Below are 17,013 nucleotides of genomic sequence, written 5' to 3' on the forward strand. Positions count from 1 at the left end.
ACTTATTTTTATAAACGCGTGCATCATATAGTCGGCAGAAATATCTTCTTCTACTAAATATATGCAAAAGAATACAAACATCGGTGTAAATCTAGGACTTAAACTCTAATGGACTGTTTCTATCACAAAAATAATAATCTAAGCTATGCTCATCTTGTGTATATAGCCCGTTTGGTTGGGGTTGGAACTAAGGGGATATAACCTAAACGGTAAGTTATTTAATTGACATGAGATTAATGGGATATTAGACATGGCAATTAGAATTTAACTCATGTTGTGTTTAGTAACATGGGAGGGCTGAGAATTCGCGGGGGAGGGGGGTTATTTTAGTGAATAATTCCTAACCTTTTATCATGATTTTGTTATTATCTCTTACCTAACCCCCGAGTCAATTCCCACTAACCAAACAAGGAAGAAATTTCTCTGCAAAATTTTCACACATAATTCTCATTAAATATCAAACAAAGCATTAGGAATAAAACGATACATCTCATATATAATCTCAATACAACTCCATCCTCTACATTCGCATCCCTTCCTAATAGTTCCCACACACATTAGGATTATTAGGGTTCAGTTTCACGCTGTTGAGCGTCCATTGAGGGGGGATATAATAAGAGTGATAAACTATATGACGGTTTCCTCTATCGCATTTCATTATCTTGTTTCTTATCTAATGGCTAAATATACGGAAATAATAAATCCCCTTCAATAGGGAGCATCAATTGAAGACATCACTCTCTTAGACTTGCTAGAGCTAAAACAAGGCTAGGGGTGCACCTGCATTCGGGTTAGGATTTTTCTGCTAGCAATTGTCTTGACAAAATCAGCGTGTTCACCTCCAATTAGTGCAGAGGAATGGCTTGGAATACAACCATCTGAAACAATTTGAACTTTGTGGTAAACCCTATCAGTCTCAATCTAGCTCTAGTATTTGTTGTAGAGGGGGATTGGAAGGAGTATGTGTTGTGTGGTGAGCCGCATGGTGTCGGTTGTAAGAGGACGACATAGTGATTTTGTGGCACACTCACTTGCTAAATGTGTACTTTTTATACGGTCAAAGACATGGATCATACGGATAGCAATTTTAGACCATAGCATAGTGCCCGCTAATCTAAGAACGTTCAGGGGATGCTGGTAAAATCTCATGTTAAGCAAAGTAGGTGATGCCTAGCGCAGTAAGAAGGCACATTCAGTGTGACTAATGCTAGGATGACTGGAGTCATGGAGTTTGTCGGGTTTCCAGGTCGGTTTGAACACCTCAATTGAGTGCTATACACCTTGACTTAATAGAAATGATAAACCACTCATATCAACAACGTGCGTCTTATTTTTCGGGAGCCCATCCGAAAGGAACATCAAAGTTAAGTTTGTTTGGCTTGTAGCAATTTGAGGATGGGAATTGACTAGAAAGTTGATCTGTGGTACACACAAATGAGGACAAAGTGCTTGGAAGGATTAGTGTTGTTATGTAGGGTCAGTCTAGATGTCACACGCAACGGCTAGGAACAGATAGGTGAATCGGTAGGTTTGTCAGGGCGTTATAATTGATATTAGAGCCGCCCCTCGCGACACGGGTGTGTGCGGGGACAATGATGCATATACGGGGCACATGTGGATGTTGGCACTTGCACACACAGACGTGTGTCAAGAGGGAACTTTACTGTTGGACTGATGGGGACATCGGTTCTCTTGAGGGGGGCAGGTATGTGACATCCCGACTTACTACGAATGATATGTTGCTCATACCAGTAAGGTACATCTTCTTTTCTAGGATCCCATCCGAAAATGTGTAAGAAAAACTAGTGCTAGTATGTCTGACCAGTCTAGACCCTAGGCGCAATGGCCAGGAGCTGGTGAGTAAACCGGTGGATTTTGGTCGGGGCATTAAAAGTACCGACTTATCTGAAGATCCAAGAAAGGAAATAAATATCGACCTATTAGAAGAACGTGAAAACTTTGCACAAGAGATAGTCAATCAATGCATTCACTTTATATACTTGGCCAAAATTGAGAGGCATGCCCTTTCATATAAAGGTGGGCTTACAAGATACTACATGATTGCCCCTTGATAATTTCAAGGTTTTACTCTTCGGTTGCATTTTGTTTTCGGAAATTGAGTATTCTCCGCTTTGCACTTACACACCGAAGAAGATGGTGTATGGTTGAGATCCCTCTTTGCTTGGGATCCTCTAGTAGTCGAGGTGGCTTCCTTTCCTACTGAGACTCATTTACCATCGGCTTGCCCCCTCGAAAGAGGTATTGCCCCCCCCCTCACATGACGTGAACCAATAGGATACCTAAGTTTGATGGCTTAGTTAGTTACCTTTGAGTCTTGGTGAGGCATCTCATGCCACCACGGTCTATCTATCCATAATCCTCATGAGTTGGCATCGAATTCCATAGGGTCTCGTTGACTTGGGTGGCACTAAGCCCCTCACACCACCAACATATAGTACCCTAGCCATGCTTTGGGACAATAACCCATATACTATGAATGGAGGGGTGGAACCACTATGACAACCCACACACTTATAATATTTGGTTTGCAAGGTGGTTGGGGCGAGTGACAACAATCACAATGGAGGCGGTAGGGGAGGAACATGATCTAGGGTTGGGTCCATGGCCTTTAGATCTCTCTAACCTTGACCATGGTTTCTCGTGAATGTTTTCACATGTCTTATCCATTGCACACACTTATTTTTTGTTTAGACAATTTAAAGTGAACTTTTGTGAGCTTCTACATCATAGCATGCACCATTATATTCGATCATTGTTACAAACGGATGTTAACCCATTCTAGGATTCTTGTGGTTCTAGGGAATCCAGTGAAAAGAGAACGAGGAACGGGGAGCTCTTCCATTTTTCTGCCTGATTCTTTTATCTTAAACTTTAAAATGATTGTTTTAAGAATGAGTGACCATCCTTCTCCGACACTTGTTGTCCAATCTGAGAGCGGATGGCTAATGTGTTTAACTTATTGAATTGGTGGGTGCCTCTTCCAGACTCGAATAGCTCTACCTAAGGTTTGAAGTCAAAGACGTGAGCAAGAACGGCATGGTGGCGGCTCACGGTAGTGTGCTTGGTAGGTCGGAAGTGGTGGTGGCTGGCTTATCTCGGCATTGGTCCGTCCGTAGGTGACTTGTGTCGGCCTTCGATTCCTCTCCTCGCCGCCCAGCTGCTACTTTTGTCGGAGGGCTGGCCGTCTCCCAGTTGCGGTTCATCGCTTGTCTCGCGCCCAGGGCTGGAGGACCGAGCTCGTCTCGCTCCAGGCAGCAGGACCGCGCCCGTCTCGTGCCCTGCAGCAGGACTGAGCCCCGTTCGCGTCCAGGGCTATAGGATGGAGCGATGAAGGCCAGTTTTGGCCGGCCTATTGGGTCTCGGCGCTGGGGGTGCCCAAGGGTGCGAAAGGCATGACTTTTCCGCTCATCTTTTTGGTTGGGGTAGCAGTGGGTCTCGGATAAGGTTGTGTTAAGGTCTTGGATGCTGGGGCGGCGACCCTGATGGTGGTAGCGTGGTGCTCATGGGCAGAGCCTGTGGCTCGGCGCTACGTGGTGGCCATGGTTGTGTGGGCGGCCTGGTAGCCGGGGTGTGACGATCGGTGGCGGTGCGAAAACGTGTGCTATCTTCGGACGGGCTGGTGACGGCGAAGCTCGTTCCCTTCTTGAAGGCGTTGACGCAGCTCTCATTGCCCGTCGTGTTGCTCCAGGGAAAACTTTGACCCTTGGATCGGATGATGACGGCGCACCGGCGTCGCTTCCTTCTTGAAGGCACTACATTGAAATACACGTTTCGTCGTATGCGGCTGCATCTCTTCGTGTTATGGGTGGTGTTGCTACGTTTAATGTGTATGCATCATGTCTTGAGTGCATGCGTGTGCGTTGTGATGGGGTGCATTTCTATCCGGCTGTTGTTGATCGTCGTTTTATATATAAAACGAGATGAAAGACTTTTTTGATAAAATTAAAATTACACACAATCTCTCACTCTTTAATTGCTCCTCCGCTTCACCTTCATCTTACGGTGTATGTCAAGGATAGATACAGCTGATGCAAGCGCAGCTGAGAGTGCCAATTTTAACTTCTCCTGTTTCTAATGCGGTATAATACTCCGTGGAGGTTCAACTAGTCCGACTCGGTGCGCCCCATTTCCTAGGCAAAGCAATCGTGACTTACAAAACTAGAATTATCTTTAAAGCCATGACGACACATCAGGGGCTGAAGAGAGCATATGATTGGATATTCTTCTTCCTTCCCATTATTCATATCTCTACTATAAAGCATCTGATTGGAGTGTCCGGCACACAGGCTGTCTTGGTCGGAGCTGGGAACCCACTCCGCCTGCCTGCCCACAGCAACAAAAAGAAACAATTTCTAAAACTCCCATCCGATAGAGTGCTGAAGAAGCATGTCCATTTTTAATCCCCTGTGAACTAAAAGCGTGACATTGTTGGCATGCTGCAGCACTCATCGAAAACTTGGAACAGCTTCAGGCAAATCTATTCTTTTTTCTCTCTGAATTATTGGGACACTCTTTGAGTTTCTCTATATTTAATGTGTTTAGTTAGGGACAGTCGTCTCTGGGCGCCCTCAGATCATGATGCACCTGTCCTTCTTTTCGTATGTGTTTTAAATTTCCTTTTTGTAAAGTTGGCCTAGCTAGACACAAGGCGCCTACCTACTTGACTACCGATGCTTGGCGATGATGACTGTCCAGAAAAAGAAGAAAATGGGGAGTGTTGATCTGAACTTGTCCAAAGCAAAGGGCTTTGGAAGCTGTCGCTGGGTTTTGTTCAACGCGCACTCACCACTCATGTTATAGCCGGCGGCTCCTTCCCAGTTTTTTCTTTGATAGAGAGGCTTCTTCTTTCCAGCTGCATGAATGAAGTTCTTCACTTCTTCTGCCACAAAGTTTGATTATCTCTGCCCTGCCGGGCCTGTTTGAAACGCTAGCTAGCTCGAGGTCGATCAAGCCAGGGACGGAGAGCCAGCGAATATCTGAGTGGAAACATATTATTTGAAATTTATTTCATTTTTCTACTTACAAGTTGATATATTTTTTTAGAAAAAGATTTGAAGGATGCATGCAACAATTTTATTAATTATTCATAAAAATCTTACAAATTAATGCAACCTTGAAGCCATCATCTGTCAACACATGTCGTTACTCCTATCCCTTGATGAAGGGATGTCGAAAGTTCAAGCTCAATACCAAACAAACATCGCATCAAAGTCTAACATCCAATTAAGGCCGGATGCCCCAGCCAAGCCACAATGTCGAGACTCGGTCACACACCAGCTGCGCACTCTGAGAGGCCGCTGTCGTCATTTTTCACCGATCCATCTCCAGAGCAGGTAGTGACACACCGGCCTTGTCACGCTTGTCGTCGACGCCACACAACGCCATCATTCTAAACGTACCCATCCACACGCCCGTCGCCGAAACACCGCAGCGCCATGCCATCGGATCCGTCGTCGGCCTTGCGGTAGATGCAACACCACTCCTACTCTTGCCCCCTCTAGCCAGCACTTGCTCCATCACGATGCCCCCAGTAGGGAGAACGACACCGAAGGCGTCATCATCGTCCAATCCGATAGACTTAGATATAGGGTTTTCCCCCGAAACATCCTGATCGACTTGACGTGACCTGCAACAATGATGTCTCGAGATGGAAACGACGTCAGAGACGCCATCATCGTCCACCAAGACCGTGGTCAGCGTGGATTTCATTGGAAGCCGCGTCGTACATATCTCGCGACTGGTTGGAACCAGACGGAGCTTCGCCATGAAAACGAATGTTGTCATCGACACTCCAGCGAAGATCCTCCATCCCCTCATCGGAGTCCTCATCGCCCCGTCAGCCATCCCCGTAAAAAATCAACGATGGATCTGGGTGGGATCCAGATCCGTGGCCGTCGTTCACCGTCATGCCCACCATCGTCAGCACACCAGCCATGGGGTCGTCGGTTGCCGCACCACAGCAAGGGGGCTGAGGTGCCCCAGCCGCCTCTGGTGGTTGTCGTCGCCTCCTCCCGCCTCAGCGCCTTGGCACCGGTCACCGCCACCACCGCGGCCAATTCCAGTGGCAGCGGCGGCAAGATCTTTCACTATGGGTGAGGGTCGACGACACTAGGATCCGATCCCCAAGCGTCGCTCTAGGGTGGCGCCACGAGTTGATAATTATAGAAAACTTTAAAAGTGCATGTGAGCGATTAGCAAGAAGTACTTTTTTGTTTGGTAATATATGTCTCATTCATATCATAAATATTAAAGTACAAGTCACATAAAGATCGACATGACAAAACTAAAAAGATAGAAGAATATCTCTGAGTTTGACACCAACGTCAGTCACCTGCTTCCGGCACCACCAGAGCAACCACCGAATAAAACAATGACGAATCACCTTCTCACCCGACCTCAACGCGGCTCCATCGCTGATATGCAGTTTTGCGGACCTCCAAGGTGGCTCACCAAAAATGAAGCCCTTGCCGTTGAACGAATCAGATCGGGGCAACACCCCGAACACGCCATCGAACTCCAGATCTGTCACCCCACCACGACTAAGACGTTGAAGGAGGAATCTATACCTGCCATCCACGAACCACGAACCCGGCATATGTTCCGTCTTCTAGATGTCGTCGATGCAGACCATAGTCTGCATCAGCTCCTGGATTACCTCCTAAGCTCCGCGCCGACGCTGGAGCAAACGCCGTCGCAACGGCAGAGCCCGAGGACACATGTCCACCACGAGGATGCTGCAGCCGCCACGCCATCCTTGCTTGAACCGACTGGTTTCCAAATTCATCCCTAACCATAGGACCGATGGACTCATCAGGGAAGGATCCGAATAATCTTTATTCAGCGTCGCCGTTGCCCTTGCAGAAGCCAAGACGATGAACAACCTAAAAACCTAGACTACAAGAACTAAAAACGATTCACACGTGTGGATCCGGTGACCCTCCTCACCATCGATGACCGAGGTCGCCGGCGGAGGAGAGCCGCCGGAGGACAGCGCTGGAATATTGTCCTCTCTTGGCGGCGGCTAGGGTTCCAGCCATCAGAGAAGAGAGGAAAACCCTCCACACGTACTTTTCGATTAGCGAGAAGTACTTTTCTATCTTTTTTTGAACACAGTACAAACACAAGCGCTTATATACACGTGCATACACTCACCTTTATGAACGTACACCCACACATCCTACCCATATGAACTCCTCTAAAAGACTGAGCCGACATGTCATCTTGAGATTTACGAAGTCACCGTAGGCACCTCATTGTCGATCGGAACGTCTTCTTCCACTGAAAGCATATCGCAAGCACATCGCCAGAAATCCTGAAATTAATCCAGAAATAATGCAAAATAAAAAAACATCGACATACACCACATATGTATGTAGATACATGTTAAATTACCAATATCTCGGAAAGTCGGAAGGCAGATGATACGTCTCACCTATAGCTTTTCAAACTATCTATCGTACTAATAAAAGAGCACGTACATTGTAATGAAAGAGAAAATAACACACACACTTAACGCAATAACCATGACTCAAGACCCTAATAGATCCACGTTCTTTATTTTTACATGACATCATATTTGTGTTGCCGATGATAACCTTAGTGTTCACACGACAAAAACACGTTTGAATATGATCAGTTCTAAGGCATCTCTCACTCGGTCGTGCGCACGCACACACTTGCTCACAATAAGATGAGAAATATGTTATTTTTTATATGATGTTTTCATAGATGTGCATGTGTGGTTATCGATGTTTTTTCCTTTCAATTTGGTTTAATTGATGTTTATTTGCAATTTGTATCGTCGTCGCAAAAGAAGGAAAACATATCTACACTATAGATTAAGTTTGCGTCAGAAATAACATTTTAGGAATATGTAACAGCTGAAAGTAACATCGTATTTAGGTTCTACATGTTTTTAATAAAATTTCATATATAACATGTTAAAATCGAAGTTCCGGTTTAAAAGATATGATAATTTTATTTTAGATAAACTACAGATTGATTAACCAAAAAATTAGGAGGTTTTCTCGTAAAACAAAAAAAAATCAGCTTTGAATATGGACTGCAGGTTGATTATGTGAAATGTCAGAATTTTTTCTGAAAAAATGCACAAAAATGGTTTTCCTGCTACGTACAGATGGATTGCGAGTTAATTACTGAAAAGGCAGGAATTTTCTAAAAAACACCAACGACCTACGACCAAAAATAGTCCGCGATTTATTATTACATAGAGATAAGGGATATGCTATTGGTCAAAAACTATTTTTGCATCAGTAAAATGCTCATAGTCGTTGGATGGAATAAACCTCGTCATATCTAAACTTATATCATGTGGAAAAACTGTTCATCATCTTCCTACCCATGATCTAAACTTCTTCCTCTCGCCGCCTTCTAGCCTAGGCCGAACCGCACGCCTCCTCCGCCCGAGGTCAAAGGCGCTCCCATGAACGCCTCGCCGCCCCGCACCCCCTCCCCCCCCCCCACACTGTTGGGCTTGTTGTCGCCTCCACCCATCCCTCTAAAGCCGACGAACTACCTAGTTTCTGTAGAGAACTTGTATCCCTCGCACCCCTAATCTAGACAAGGAGGATGCTCATACTACCCCTTGCACCTTAAGATAGACAAGGAGATTGCTTCTTTCTATGCACCCTAAAATCAAACATGCCATCGCCGACCTCAGTGCTCTGCAACTGTTGCTTCTTTCTCCATGAATTGAATGATTCAAATTGTAAATTGAGACGGTTTACAAGTAGCTAAACTTTATAAATAATTAGTTTTTAAAGCATCTGCACTCGGACTTAATAGATCCACCCCCTAAACGTTTGTGGACAGCGTCAGACGACCCCTCATAAGTGCTCTGAGACAACACACTCTTCAGATCTAAACCCATCAAATCCATGCACATGGATCATATAGCATGAATTCATCATAATTCAACAATGCAAAATAAATCATAATTCAACAATCCCAACATGCCAAACTAAAATTCAAGTCTCGAGCACGGCTGCCAACATGGTGGATCACTTATCGTACGCCACTTGAGTTTCTTGCTCTGCCGCAACCGCATTCCCTTCTGCGTACATTGCTGTCATCGTCATCTTGTACTCTCTATGTTTCATTGATTTCCTTCTTCTCGTCAACCCATTTCCTTGCTTTCTCTTCCTCTTCCAAGAGGATTGCGTCCACCAATATTATCCTCTAATCAGAGCAAGTTGCAATTTCTCCTTCTCAGTCTCTATTGATCCAAAAGTCCACGCCTTCTCGAGCTCCCATTTGAGACACAATCATTTCTTCTCCAACTCTATCTTCTTCCTATCAATGTCCAACTTGTTGCTCTTAATTTGCAATTTATTTTTCACCCTCTCTCGCTCCCAATCCATCCTTTCTTTTTGCGCATCCAACATGATCATGTGCCTTTCTTCTTTATTGTTTTTCCTTGTGAAAAAATGCTTCGTGATCCACTCCAATGGATTGGTGAGAGCTTAAGCCATCATTTGTCTTCAACCTTTTGGTGCATCTCCTGAGGTCTTCCACAACTTCGCTCCATTTTAGTTGGTCATTCAATTTAATCCAATAATAGCGAAATTCCAATGCCTTCTTCTCGACTTGTTGAAATAAAACGACGGCCAACACCATCGATTAAACAATAAGAAATGCAGCGAAGTAATCATGAGAATCCAACATTAAAAGCTAGGAATACAAATTATGATTAACTATGCAATTCAACTTACATGAGTTTGAACCCCAATCTGTTGGGGAACGTTGCATGGGAAACAAAAAAAATGCCTACGCACACGAAGACCTATCATGATGATGTTCATCTATGAGAGGGAGATCGGATCCACATACCCTTGTAGATCGCTAAGCGGGAAGCGTTAAGAAACGCGATTGATGTAGTGGAACAGCTTCGTGATTCAAATCACTGTCGTCCCACAATCCGTCCCATGTCTAACAAAGTACCATTACGTTGTGGTGTTCCACGTGGTGTCAACTATGAAACAATTCTACATTGTCTTAAGTGAGCACCAAACTCGAAATTCAGATATTCGTCCCCTCGATCAGATCGTAGGAACTTGGTCTTCTTGTTACGATGGTTTTCAACTTCACTCTGAAATTGCTTGAACTTTTCGAACGTTTCACACTTGTGCTTCATCAAGTAGATATATCCATACCTACTCAAATCATTAGTGAAGGTGAGAAAATAATGATATCCGCCGCGCGCCTCCACACTCATCGACCCGCACACATCAATATGTATGATTTTCAACAAGTCACTTGCACGCTCCAGTGTTCCGGAGAACGGAGTCTTAGTCATCTTGCCCATGAGGCATGGTTCGCACGTGTCAAGTGATTTGAAATCAAGTGACTCCAAAAGTCTATCAGTATGGAGTTTCTTCATGTGCTTTACACCAATATGACCTAAGCGGTAGTGCCACAAAAAGGTGGCGCTATCATTGTTAACTCTACATCTTTTGGTCTCAATGTTATGGATATGTGTGTCATCACAATGAAGATTCAATATGAACAAACCCCTCACATTGGGTGCATGACCATAAAAGATATTACTCATAAAAATAGAACAACCATTATTCTCTGACTTAAATGAGTATCCGTCTCGCAATAAACAAGATCCAGATATAATGTTCATGCTTGACACAGGCACTAAATAACAATTATTGAATTTCATAACTAACCCTGATGGTAACTGAAGTGAGATCGTGCCGACGGAGATTGCATCAACATTGGAACCATTTCCTACGCGCATCGTCACTTCATCCTTTGCCATCCTTCGTTTATTCCGCAATTCCTGCTTCGAGATGCAAATATGAGCAACATAACCGGTATCAAATACCCAGGCACTACTACGAGAGTTGGTTAGGTACACATCAATAACATGTATATCACATATACCTGGTTCGGCGTTGGCCGCCTTCTTATCAGCCAAATACTTGGGGCACTTGCGCTTCCAGTGACCCATCCCCTTGCAATAATAACATTCAGTTTCCGGCTTAGGTCCAGCCTTGGGTTTCTTCGTCGGAGGAGCAACAACTTTGCCGCTCTTCTTGGAGTTACCCTTCTTGCCTTTGCCGCTTTTCTTGAAACCAGTGGCCTTATTCTCCAACAACACTTGATGTTCTTTCCGGAGTTTTGACTCTGCGACTTTCAGCATCGCGAATAACTCGCCGGGTGACTTACTCATCCCTTGCATGTTATAGTTTAACACAAAGCTCTTGTAGCTAGGTGGTAGTGATTGAAGAATTCTGTCAGTGATAGCCTCTTGCGGGAGTTCAATCCCCGACTCATTTAGACGGTTTGAGTACCCAGACATTTTGAGCACATGTTCACTGACAGACGAATTCTCCTCCATTTTGCAAGCATAGAATTTACCGGAGGTCTCATACCTCTCGATCCGGGCATTCTTCTGAAAGATAAACTTCAACTCCTGGAACATCTCATATGCTCCATGACGTTCAAAGCATCGTTGAAGTCCCGGTTCTAAGCCATACAAGACTGCACATTGAACTACTGAGTAGTCCTCCTTACGTGCTTGCCAAGCGTTCAAAACATCTTGATCAGACGTAGCGGGTGGTTCATCTCCTAGCGCAGCATCAAGGACATAATTCTTTTTCCCAGCTTGTAGGATGGGCCTCAGATTACGAGCCCAGTCTACAAAGTTGCTACCATCATCTTTCAGCTTAGCTTTCTCTAGGAACGTATTGAAATTCAGGGTTGCTACTGCGTGAGCCATTGATCTACAACATAAAATATTGCAAAGTTTACTTAGACTATGTTCAAGACAATTAGAGTTTAGCTAATCATATTACCAATAAACTCCCACTCAAATAGACATCCCTCTAGTTATTTGAGTGTGGCATGATCCAAATTCACTAACTCAAGTCCGATCATCACGTGAGTTGAGTGCAGTTTCAGTGGTAAACATCTCTATGTTAATCATATCAACCATACGATTCATGCTCGACCTTTCGGTCTCTTGTGTTCCGAGGCCATGTCTGCACATGCTAGGCTCATCAAGTTTAACCCGAGTGTTCCGCATGTGCAACTGTTTTGCACCCGTTGTATGTGAACGTTGAGTCTATCACACCCGATCATACTGTGGTGTCTCGAAACGACAAGCTGTCGCAACGGTGCACACTCGGGGAGAACACAATTTTATCTTGAAATTTAGTGAGGGATCACCTTATAATGCTACTGTCGTTCTAAGCAAGATAAGGTGCATAAAAGGATTAACATCACATGCAATTCATAAGTGACATGATATGGCCATGATCTTGTGCTTCTTGATCTCCATCACCAAAGCACCGACATGATCTTCATCGTCACCGGCGCCACACCATGATCTCCATCATCGTGCCGCCATCGAGGTTTTCGTGCTATCTATGCTATTACTACTAAAGCTGCAACCTAGCAATATAGTAAACGCATGTGCAAACACAAACATTAGTTTAAAGACAACCCTATGGCTCCTGCCGGTTGCCGTAGGATCGACATGCAAGTCGATATTTAACTATTACAACATGACCATCTCATACATCCAATATATCACATCATGTCTTTGGCCATATCACATCACATGCATACCCTGCAAAAACAAGTTAGACGTCCTCTAATTTGTTGTTGCATGTTTTACGTGGCTGCTATGGGTATCTAGTATGATCGCATCTTACTTACGCAAAACCACAACGGTGATGTGCAAATTGCTATTTAACCTATCTCCAAGGACCGCCTCGGTCAAAACCAATTCAACTAAAGTTGAAGAAACAGACACCCGCCAGTCACCTTTATGCAACTCGTTGCATGTTAGTCGATGAAACCGGTCTCTCGTAAGCGTACGAGTAATGTTGGTCCGGGCCGCTTCAATCCAACAATACCGCCTGAAAGGACGTGGATGTCGCCTAGAGGGGGGGGGGGTGAATAGGCGCTTTAAAATAATTAAGGTTTAGGCTTGAACAAATGCGGAATAAAACTAACGTTTAATATGTCAAGCACAAAACCTCAAACAACTAGGCTCACCTATGTGCACCAACAACTTATGCTAAGCAAGATAAACAACTAAGTGATAGCAAGATATATGACAAGAGACAATATGGCTATCACAAAGTAAAGTGCATAAGTAAAGGGTTCGGGTAAGAGATAACCGAGGCACGCGGAGACGATGATGTATCCCGAAGTTCACACCCTTGCGGATGCTAATCTCCGTTGGAGCGGTGTGGAGGCACAATGCTCCCCAAGATGCCACTAAGGCCACCGTAATCTCCTCACGCCCTCGCACAATGCAAGATGCCGTGATTCCACTAAGGGACCCTTGAGGGCGGTCACCGAACCTGTACAAATGGCAAACCTTGGGGGCGGTCACCGAACCCGTACACGTGGCAACCCTTGGGGGCGGTTACCGGTACCCGTACAAATTGCTCGGGGAAATCTCCACAACCTAATTGGAGACCCCGGCGCTTTCCGGAGCTTCACACCACAATGATTGAGCTCCGAGACACCACCAAGCTTCTAGGATGCCAAAGCATCCACGAAGAACAATATCTAGGGTACTAAGTACCAAAGGTAGTAAGCTTCTCAACTTCTCACTTCCACGTATCACCGTGGAGAACTCAAACCGATGCAACTAATGCAATGGCAAGAACACACGAAGTGGTCAAGTCCCTCACACTCAAATCCCTCCACAACAACGAAAGCTATGGAGAAATATGAGAGGAAGAACAAGGAGCTCACAAAAGAACTCCAAGATCTAGATCCAAGGGGTTCCCCTCACATAGAGGAGAAAGTGATTGGTGGAGATGTGGATCTAGATCTCCTCTCTCTTTTCCCTCAAGAACAAGCAAGAATCATTGGAGGGATTGAGAGTTAGCAATCTCTAAGAATGTCAACAATGGAGGTAGAACAAGAGCTCAACGGATGGATAAGATCAAGGGGGAAGAAGACCCCCTTTATATAGTGGGGGGAGGAACCAGACCGTTACCCCCACTTACAGCCCGAGTCCAGCGGTACTACCGCTGACCCTCCAGCGGTACTACCACTGGCTGCAGCGGTACTATCGCTGGCTGCAGTGGTACTACCGCTGACCCTGAAGCGGTACTACCGCTGGCTGCAGCGGTACTACCGTTGAGCCCATGGTAGCGCAAAGATACTACCGGGCCAACCACCGCCAAGAAAGTCTTCGCAAAAAGGTCCGACGAAGTACAACCGGTAGGAAGGCGGTACTAAGCTCCTGGAGCGGTGCTACCGCTGACCAGGGGCGGTACTACCGCCAGGTCTAGCGGTACTACCGCTCGCCACTGAAATAGCCATAACTTTCGCATACGAGCTCCGAATCGAGCAAACCCAAGCTTGTTGGAAATCTTAAGACCATGCTGATATGAAAATGCCAATGATCTAGAGATGTGAGACCTCTATGAATGAAGAACCGGCAAAAACTCCAACATCGAAAACATCATAGTAGTTGCATATGGACTCCGTTTTCGATGAACTCGAGCTTGTCATGAAGATGACCATAAGCTCTAAAACTCACAAAGAGAAACACCAAATAAGAACCAAGAAGTATGATGCAAGGATGCAAATGGTTTGAGCTCTCAACGAACGATACGATCAAGCTAATCACTTGAGAGTCCCCCTTGAAAGTACAACATTCTATCCTAAACAGAAAACCTATCAAGGGCAAACCTATACCTTGCACCTCGACCTCTTGAGCTAGATGATGATGATCTTGGCTTCCTCAAGATGGACCACCTTTCTTGATTGCGTTGGCTTGATGAAGACTAGTTGATTGCTCCCCCATACTCACTATGGGTGAGCCACTCTTCAGCATACCTTCACAAGTCCATTTCCACCACAATGGACGGCAAGCTTCAAGCACGATATATTCGTGTTGATCCTCTTGAACTTGCACACCACAATCTTGATGACGATCACCACTTGACGTCATCCTTCATGGGTTGTATGAGATCTTACTTTTGACGCAAGCCCATGGAAACACACCTAACCCACACATAGAACTCTCACGAAGACCATGGGTTAGTACACAAACACGTAATGGACAATGCTTACCATACCATGGGATCACTTGATCCCTCTCGGTACATCTTGTACGCTTTGTGTGTTGATCATCTTGATTTACTCTTTGTCTGAGATCTTGATCAACCTTGTGTATCTATGACCATTCTTTGGATAATACCTTGAATACCACCTTGGTCATCATATAAACTCCTTGAACCCAACAGATGGACTTCAAGAAGTGCCTATGGACAAATCCTATAAATATAACTTAAGGCAACCATTAGTCCATAGGAATTGTCATCAATTACCAAAACCACATATGGAGATATATGCTCTAACACCACCGAATCGAGAAAAGACTAAGGAGGGCAGCAAATCGAACATCAACGGCCACAAAAACTTTTGTGTTCTACTCGAGATTACATCTACGCATGAACCTAGCTCATGATGCCACTGTTGGGGAATGTTGCATGGGAAACAAAAAATTTCCTACGCACACAAAGACCTATCAAGGTGATGTTCATCTACGAGAGGGAGATCGGATCCACATACCCTTGTAGATCTCTAAGCGGGAAGCATTAAGAAACGCGGTTGATGTAGTGGAACAACTTCGTGATTCAAATCACCGTCGTCCCACAATCCGTCCCAATCTAGCACCGAACGGACGGCACCTCCGCGTTCAACACACGTACAGCTCGATGACGATCTCCGCCTTCTTGATCCAGCAAGAGAGATGGGGAAGTAGATGAGTTCTCCGACAGCGTGACGGCACGCCGGTGATGGTGATGATCTATTCCTGCAGGGCTCCGCCCGAGCTACGCAGAAAATCGATCTAGAGAAGAACTACGAAGTAGAGGTTTAGGGTTGCATGTGGCAAAAGTTGTGTCTCAAAAACCCTAAAACCTCTAGTATATATAGGAGGAGGCGAGGGGCTAGCCTTGGGGCTCAAGGTAGCCCCTAGGGCATCGGCCGAAGTGGGAGAGGAGGGACTCCAAATCCAATCCGGTTTGGGGAAGGAGGAGTCCCTTCCTTCCTTCCCACCTCCTGTTGGGGAACGTTTCATGGGAAACAAAATTTTTCCTACGCACATGAAGACCTATCCTGGTGATGTCCATCTACGAGAGGATATTAGATCTACGTACGCTTGTAGATCGCTCAGCACGAAGCGTTAAGAAACGCGCTTGATGTAGTGGTACAACTTCGTGATTCAAATCACCGTCGTCCCACGATCCATCCCACGAATGGTTCTGATCTAGCGCTGAACGGACGACACCTCCGCGTTCAGCACACGTACAGCTCGATGACGATCTCGGCCTTCTTGATCCAGCAAGCAAGACAGAGAAGTAGATGAGTTCTCCGGCAGCATGACGGCGCTCCGCTGGTGGTGATGTTCTACTCCTGCAGGGCTCTTCCCGAGCTTCGAAGAAATCCGATCTAGAGGTAAAACTATGTGGAATATGCTAGAGTTGCACGTGCCAAAAGTTGTGTCTCAAAAATCCCTAAACCACCAATATATATAGGAGGAGGGGAGGGGCTAGCCTTGGGGCACAAGGGCCCAAAGGGTGCGCCGACCGCCAGGGAGGACGAGGACTCCTCCTCCAATTCGGTTTGGGAAGGAGGAGTCCTCCTCTTCCTTCCCACCTCCCTCTTTCCTTTTCTTTCTTCTTTTCCTTTGGTATTTTTACATGTGGCGCCATAACCCTCTTGGGCTGACTCGACCAGCCCTCTAAGGACTTGGTGCGCTGATACGTCCATTTTGCATCATGTTTTCATGTTGATATTTATCGCTTCTTTGGCTGTTATTTCACTTCACGGTACTATTCTTATGCCTTTTCTCTCTTATTTTGCAAGGTTTACATGAAGAGGTAGAATGCCGACAACTGGAATTATGGCCTGAAAGTGGAGCAAAGTTGAGATACCTATTCTGCAAAACTCCAAATGCCGTAAAAATCAACGAGGATTTTTTAC

This window comes from Hordeum vulgare, chromosome 1H (genome assembly GCF_904849725.1).
Source record: "Hordeum vulgare subsp. vulgare chromosome 1H, MorexV3_pseudomolecules_assembly, whole genome shotgun sequence".
Lineage (NCBI taxonomy): Eukaryota > Viridiplantae > Streptophyta > Magnoliopsida > Poales > Poaceae > Hordeum > Hordeum vulgare.